This window comes from Pristiophorus japonicus, unplaced genomic scaffold (genome assembly GCF_044704955.1).
Source record: "Pristiophorus japonicus isolate sPriJap1 unplaced genomic scaffold, sPriJap1.hap1 HAP1_SCAFFOLD_89, whole genome shotgun sequence".
NCBI lineage: Eukaryota > Metazoa > Chordata > Chondrichthyes > Pristiophoridae > Pristiophorus > Pristiophorus japonicus.
The window spans coordinates 2657280-2665409 of record NW_027254813.1 but is presented as its reverse complement, the minus strand read 5'-3'; the positions used below and the strand labels follow the sequence as shown (position 1 = coordinate 2665409).

General features: G+C 44.0%; 1 non-coding gene across 1 annotated transcript; it reads right to left on the bottom strand.

The window, feature by feature from the left end:
• Positions 1-1493: 1493 nt before the first annotated feature.
• Positions 1494-1566, bottom strand: trnav-uac (transfer RNA valine (anticodon UAC)). Its single transcript has one exon. It is a non-coding gene; the product is annotated as a tRNA-Val (tRNA).
• Positions 1567-8130: the final 6564 nt, after the last annotated feature.

Genomic DNA, 8130 nt, shown 5'->3' with positions numbered 1-8130 from the left:
ACCTTTCCTTGAGTTCAGGACCCAAGTTTCTGAATTAACTGTGACACTCTCCATCTTAATGAAGAATTCTACCATATGATGTTACTCGTCCCCAAGGGGCCTCGCACAACAAGATTGCTAATTAGTCCCTTCTCATAACACATCACCCAGTCAAGGATGTCCAGCTCTCTTCTGGGTTGAGAAAACCATTCATAATACACTCCATGAAATCCTCCTCCACCACACGACTACCATGTGTTTATCCCAATCACTTTGATGATAAAATTCACCCATGATAACTGCTGTACCACCACTGCACACATCCCTTCTTTCTTGTTTGATGCTGTCCCCAACTTTACCACTAATAACCAGTGAGACAGACATTGCAGCAAGGGACTGCTGATTGTGAAACAGCAATTGCTAAAAGAACAGTGACCCCGACATAATTTGAACACTCAACTCGTTGATCTAGAGTCAGACGCACTACCGTTGCACCACAAGGTTGACACAGTTGTGAAGGGATGTTCGTCTATATGAAGGTTGTGGAATAAAAAGAACTTTTAAAATCCCAGCTCATTCCCACCAGGTATCACAAGCATCGCTCACCTGACAGTCACCGGATGGTTTGTTCGAAAACTTTTATCTTGCTTTCACAGGAAAGCGTCATTAATTAACCCCTCACCTTCTTTTGCAAAATGAAACAAATGCTAACTCAGGGACACTCCATACTTCAATCATTTGGCCTGTGCTTTGGGGAGCGGGCAGGGAAGTGGACCTGAGTCCATTTTCAGATCAGCCATGATCGTATCAAATGGCAGAGCAGGATCGAGGGGCCGTATGGCCCACTCCTGCTCCTATTTCGTATGTTCTTATGCATGATAACCCATTTTACTCACTGTATTTTAGCTTTCTGGTTCAAAGTGTTCATTGCCGATGACACCAGGAATCTGGTGCAACTTTTATCAAAATTATCAGCACCGATTATTCCTACCGTGCACACAAAATACAATCAGTGGTGAAGATAAAATCACACCGTGTGTATTTTCAGATTTAACGCAGTAGCATTTCAAATAAAGGGAAAGAATCTTACACTAAAAGATTTGCAAGTGTTACTTGTATTTGTGTCTTTAATTAAACTTTGTGGCGTCTGACTCCCGTTCATGCCACTGCTGAATAAGAAAGGAGGGTTTGACATTGACCAGACTGCACTGCCCCTGATATTTGTCAGCACATCCTTTATCTTCAGTGGTTTCTCGCCCTTTGATGGGCTGCAGTGTAGCGGATATCACGTTGGCCTCACACGCAAAAGGTCCCCGTGGATCCGTTTTCTCTCACTCAAAGTTATCTATTTATTGGTGAAATAAAGAGCAATTAATGAATAAGGGAGACCTTTGGCCAGGAGAATAAATAGCAAATAAAAACAGCAAATGCTGGAAATCTCAGCAGGTCAGGCAGCATTTGCAGGGAGACTCAACTCGCCTGCGATTGTTCATCCACAGCAAGTTTAAACATAATGTTTCTGCCTGGGATTGAACCAGGGACCTTTTGCGTGTAAAGCAAACGTGATAACCACTACACTACAGAAACCTCTGGCACAAAAGCCCCCTCAGCGAGGAGCTGACCAATGAACTATCTCTGTGTTGATCGGGAATGTGTTGGCTCACCTGAAACAAATTCTGTCCCACACTGAATTTTCGCAATTCATCTCCTCCGCTGCCATTTACAGAAATATCACGGATCACCCAGCCAACGTGTTCACGACCACATCCTCTCAGTGGGGCCACAGAGGCTCCTACCATCTCCCCGCGATCAGCGAACTTACCCAGTTTACAAAATTAAGCCCGTAACATGTGCCCGGCAAAGGGCAGGAGAAGCCAGATAGTCTGTAAGCTCGGTCTATCAAAGAAAGTATTGGTATTCATGGTGATTACAGCAATTATTAAACGTCTCACAGACCTCAATTATTTTTATGCAATGAATTGATCGAGGATTGAAACCAGGTTAGTGCGCCGGGTCTTAACCCCTCGACCACCAGGGAACAGTTACGATACATGTCGATATATTTATATATATTTATATATGAACCTGAATGTCAATGGCTACCTACCTAGACCTCATGGCGCCCACGGTAGTGCGTCTAACTTTGAGTGAGAGAAACGGTTCCACAGTGACAACTGTCATGTGTTCTACATGGTTGCTGCTTGCACTATTACAAGGTGTGCCACCAGAGGGCACTGCAGTGGGAGACTTGTAGCTTACCTGCACAGGTGTGCCTGGCCTAGTATCAAAGGCAGGCCACCAGGTGTGATCCTCACTCTGTGGTTATCAATAAAGGACACAGGTCACTGCAGTTCAAGCACGACACATTGTCTCGTGGAGTCATTATCAGAGCATTTGAAGGTATAACAAGGGAGCCAAATGCCTCAGAAACTGGAAATTCTACCAGAGCGTTGAAGTCATGCAGTAGGTGCCTGGGACAACACATTGCTCAAAGTTGTCCACACGTGAAGGCAGAGTGTTTCTTCTACAGAAAGACTGGACATCTTGCGAAGGCATGCCGACTGAAGTGTAAACCTGTTTTTAAAGCTTTGAGAACAGCATTCAAAGCTATGAGTAGAAATCCCAAGAGAATACATAGTATGGAAGAACAACAACAGGACGAGGAGATGTTTGAGTTATACGTCATCAGGAGCACGAGGTTAACGGACAGCGATTCGGAAAGCTTCAAAATCCACATAGATGTTGCGGGATTCAAGATACCAATGGAAATTGAGACGGGTGCATCCGTGAGTGTAAAACCGGAGTCACTGTACCGTGACAAATTGCGGGATTTCCAACTGGAGAAACCCAAGATAGAGCTGCGAGGCTACTCGGGAGAGTAAATTCCTGTGGTAGGTCGTAACACTGTACCCGTGAAATATAAAGATCAATTTCAGAACTTGCATCTAATCGTAGTGAAAGGAGACAAGTCTGCCTTACAAGGAAGAAATTGATGAAGCTCACTGAAGCTGGATTGGAGTACCATTTTCTGTGTGGAAGCGAGATTTTCATCAAGGGATGAGGTTATGAAGAAATATCCAAAAGGTGTTCTGCCAAACGGGCAGTCCGATCCAAGGCTTCACGGCGAGTGTCAAAGTACAGAAGGACGCTAGATTGGTTTACTACAAGTCCCGTTCCGTACCATGTGTCCTCAAGGAGAAAGTTGAGCAAGAACTCAAAATACTAGAAGGTGTTAACCGTTACACTGCGGAAACATCTCCACTTGCAGCACCAGATTACCAAAATTAAACCCAATGAGATCGGGAGAAAAGTTACTCACATGCTCAGGGCAAAATATATGATTGTCGTTCTACAAACTAATTAACAAACTTCAGCACCAATTCAGACGGAAATGTTAAGCGAGCATGTGGACTGCTGAATCGCACTTTTAAGCAGTTGGTGGTGACAAAACAAATGGGTTCTGCCTAATGATTAAATATAAGAAATGTCTGAAATAGGATTCAAACCCCATCTCCAGAAAAGATAGTAATCTGAACACAGTAACTTAGACCACTCTGCCATCCTGACTATTCCGTGGCATGTGTGGACACCTGCAGGTTGATTTTGAACTTTTGTGTCCTGTCACATGAAATAAATGAGGGCAGCAGGCGAATCTCTGCTTGACACCGGGGAAAGAGTGAGACAGACCTTGGTGCAAGGGTCTGGTTATTTTCAAACAGCAAATGAAAAATTGATTCTGGAAGAATAACATTAAAACGAAATGTGATCCTGACACCAAGAAAGAAGTGTTAAGGTAGAAGGTTAAATACTGCATCCCTTTCTGCAAAAAATTCCTTTCACAACATTTCTCTGAACAAAACGGCAAAAACAAATGTTCCTTTCAAAGTCATTAAACTTCCGAATTTCCGCGCCCCGCGAATCTCCTGGATCAGATGCCTCTAGTTTTGCCGACTCAATCCATATCCCTTTGCTCCAAGGTCTGTCTCACTGTTTCCCCGGTGTCAGGCAGAGATCCGCCTGCTGCCCTCATTTATTTCACTCTCTGTGAATCTCTCTAATATTCCAACAGCAGCCTTGGTTGCGTGAAGATTTGTATTCTGTTACTCGTCGCAAATTGTTGTGAAAAGAAGAACTCCCCGAGGCTGAGTACTTTGAGCTAAACTTAGTGTGAACTTATTCTTCTTTGTTACAACTCCAGAGAGCCTGAACAACATGGCAGCCAACCTTTTCGACTGGCCCTGTATGTGTGGGCAGGTGACCATTAGGACTCCAACAGTCGCGCCCTCTGGTGGCAAATATTACATAGTTACAAACATCACATAATTGTTATCGTTAAGAAGTTATAATTCCAATGAATGCCTGAATCGTGCGAAAGGAGCCTGTTTGTAAGACAAGGCTACATGTCAGGAAGAAGTGTAGTTAGATGACAAGGGAAGTGATACTCTGATTATAATTTTGGAGAATGAAAATAGTAAATGCTGGAATCACTGAGCAGGCCAGGCAGCATCTGTGGAGAGAGAAACAGAGTTAACGTTTCAGGTTAATGAACTTCCATCCGAAGTTGGGCTGTTGTGTTAAGTAATACAATTAAAAGTTTCAACTGTGACGTAGCAGGGGTAAGGAAAAGATATAAAATGTGGCATTTGGAACAGATAGTTTAGAATCCGATTAATGTTTGATCAATTTGTACACAGAGCTGGGAACTGTAACGTGTTTGAGTTCTTCGGCTAACATTTGCAAGGTTTGGTTCTAAGTAATGTTGTTAAGTGTATGTTTAATTGTTGTCTGCTTAATAACTATGACATTTAATGTTGGGGACCCTATTCCTGCACTGCGCGTGTTCAAGCTCTGCTTGGAGCACCGATCACTTCAATCTGTCGCTTACAGGGACAGTTGTATTCATCGTTTCTTTGTTTGGTGAAATTTCAAAGATTGAAAGCGGCGCACATCAACCTGCTCACCTACTCACTAACCGCTACTCACTGCTCCCGTGAGATGGAAGCCCAGTTGCTGTTTCAATCTTGAATGCAGGTACAAGCAGAATTCATTCATAGAAAGTCCAAGTCCCTGAAATACCTGATTCTTTGCACTGAACACCTTCGCAAAGAGTTGCGGTTCGTGTGGGGTGATTTGGGCACATCTTTCCCCTCACTACAACAATTCAAACATAACTCAACGGCTGTAAAGCGCTTTGGGGCGTCATGAGGTCCTGAAAGGTGTTGCAGAAAAGCAAATCCTTCTTTGCAAAAGTTCGATGCAATTTCAACGTTCATAGCTAAACTGAGGGCTCGTCCAGTATTTGAACCCAAAGCCTCTCACAAATTTCAAATAACAACCCCAAAGCGAAAATCATACCCCTAGACCAACGAGCCAACTAATTGACAAATGTGGAGCTCAGGTGTAACCATTATTGAAGCATTTTTAGTGTGTTGCTATTCTTGATCGGAGGAGCACATGGGACGTAATCAGTGACTTTGCTTTTTCGACCTGTCTTCTGAAGCACCGCACGGTCCCACTCCGACAGTCAATGTGCTATTGGGACGTTAGTGCATCCAGGCTGCGGGTGGCCAACAGGCGCCTGGCTGCAATGAGCGATTAAATCCAGCGTTTGCCAGAAGCCCGGAGTGCTCAGTCGGTAGAATATGAGAATCTTAATTACAGGATTGTGGGTTTGAGCCCCATGTTGTGCGATTGCATTTCTTTTAATTTAATATTGCTTTCATGGAGAAACATCATTAATTAACCCACAATCTTCTTTTGCACAGTTAAAGAAATGCTAACTGAAGGAACTCCATAATTGAATCATTTCTTCTGTGCTCTACAAGTGTACTCTGAAACCATAAACTATTTTACACACCGTGCTTTCGGGATCTGGTTCAAAATGTTCATTGCTGGTAACATCAACAGGAGACTGGGGAAACCGTGAGATTCACTTTAGAGCAAGTGTCTGGTTATTGTGAAACACCAAAGAAAATAGCAATTCTGGAAGAATAACATCGAAACGAAATGTTAGCTGACACCCAGAAAAAAGTGATAAGGCAGAAGGTTAAATGCTGCATCCCTTTCTGCAAAAAATTCCTTTCACAAATATTGCAATGACCGAAACGGCACAAAACAAAAATGTTCCTTTCAAAGTCATTAAAAACCCGAATTTCCGCACCCCGCGAATCTCCTGAATCAGATGCCTCTAGTTTTGCCGACTCAATCCATGTCCCTTTGCAATGTTGTGCTCCCACCCACACTATGAAATGTGCCACTAACTTATCGAATCATGGAATGATTACAGCATGGAAGGCCATTCGGCCCATCGAGCCCGTGCCGACTCTCAGCGAGTCCCACTCCCCCGCCCTTCCCCCGCAGCCCTGCAATTGTTTTTCCTTCAGACACTTATACAACTCCCGTCTGAAAGATAAGATTCCGTCTTCCTCCACCGCGCTTTCAAGTCGTGCATTCCAGATCCTAACCACTCGCTGCTAAATGGCCACTTCCTGTTCCTGTGTGTAATGTCTGGTCAACACTCGATCAATTCCTGCCACACTCACAGACTTCCGAAATATCGCACCGTCATTAGGTTCTCGGAAAACCAGGTCTTGAGGCACCAGCCAGCTGTGTAGGTTAAAGCTCTGGTTATATTCCTGAGATTACTTGAATCACACCGCGTTTCTGTAGTGTAGCGGTTATCACGTTCGCGTCACACAAGAAAAGTCCCCAGTTCGAGCCCGGGCAGAAACATTATTTTGAAGACTATTTTTGCTGTGAAATAAATTGAACAAAATCGCCCCAGGTTTCTTGTCGCATGAGAACTGAACATTTTGAACCAGTCTCCTAAATGCAGAGTGTGTAAAGTCAGATATGGGAGAAAACTTCATCAATGATTCAAAATCCTTGAATGATTAAAGTTCAGTTATGGAAGTTTCCACTCACCCTCAGTAACTTTTCTACAAAACAACGCTGTCGGTTAATGAAATGGAAAAAAAACAAATTATCTTCACCCACCCCCATCCCCCGACACACAGTTCAATTCGTTGCATGTCATTATTTTAAAGATTTTGAATGAAAGAGTTACTTTCTGAATCCGGGCTCCCTCTGTGAGCGCCGCACCACTATACAAGCAGGAAATACATTAAAGAGTTTACCACAATTGCTGACATTTCTTAGCTTTTTCCTTGTGTTTTTTCAGCTCTTCGTCCTTTTCAGCTCCTGACTGCGGATATTGCTGTGATTAAACCTGAAACAATGCAATGTCTCACAGCCCCTGCCTCGGTTAATACCAGCAGATCTAAGCCGCATTTCAAACTCACAAACAACTCATTACTTATTCGCTCTTCACAGTTCCAGAGCTCAGAGTGTTATTGTGCATCTCTGGGATGCAAGCTACCTCGGACCCGGGCCAAAGCACCCCGGACACCGAGCACAGGCTGAGGAAAACCCCGGGGGAGAGGATATCCTGGTGTGGGGGGCTACAGGACCCTCGGACCCTTTAATAATCTCTCACAGCTCATCTGAAAGCAGCCGGAATGTGCCTGCCTCAGCCGGGAGGCGACACTTGTTTCTTTATAAAAAGAGAAGCAACTATCCTCATTCAGCAGATATAAGGCAAGATATCATCAAAAGAGGTTTTTGGACATTTTAAGTGATGTGTTTAATGCTTCAGTCCTTTTTGTGTTTAATTCCCACCCCCGCTCTGGCTGTGCCTGCACTGAGCTTACCTCAAGGTAAGGTTGTTCTGAACTTACAAAAGTGGGCACTTACTCCAGCCAAAGTTAGCTTGTCGTAAGTTTTCACTGACGAAACTTGCAAAACAGGCCTGAGTGGCTGGACACACCCCCTTTTGAAAAAAAGTACCTTACCTGAAGCCAACCTCAAATAACTCAGTAGAACTGGAGCAAATTATATCCGAGAATTGCAATTTCTAACATTCCCCAAACTAAACTAGTTGCTCCAAAAAACTAGGAGCAACTCCACCCGAAACTTGGGCCCTCAGTGTGGGACAGAAGTTGTTTAAGGTGAGCAAACACATTCCCGATCAGCACAGAGGGAGCTCACTGCTCAGCTCTCCTCTGTTGGGGCTGTTGAACCAGAAGTTAATGTAAGGCAATAAACGACAACGTCTCGGCGCGAATTCAACGGTGGGCACTCATGCTGGCGTCC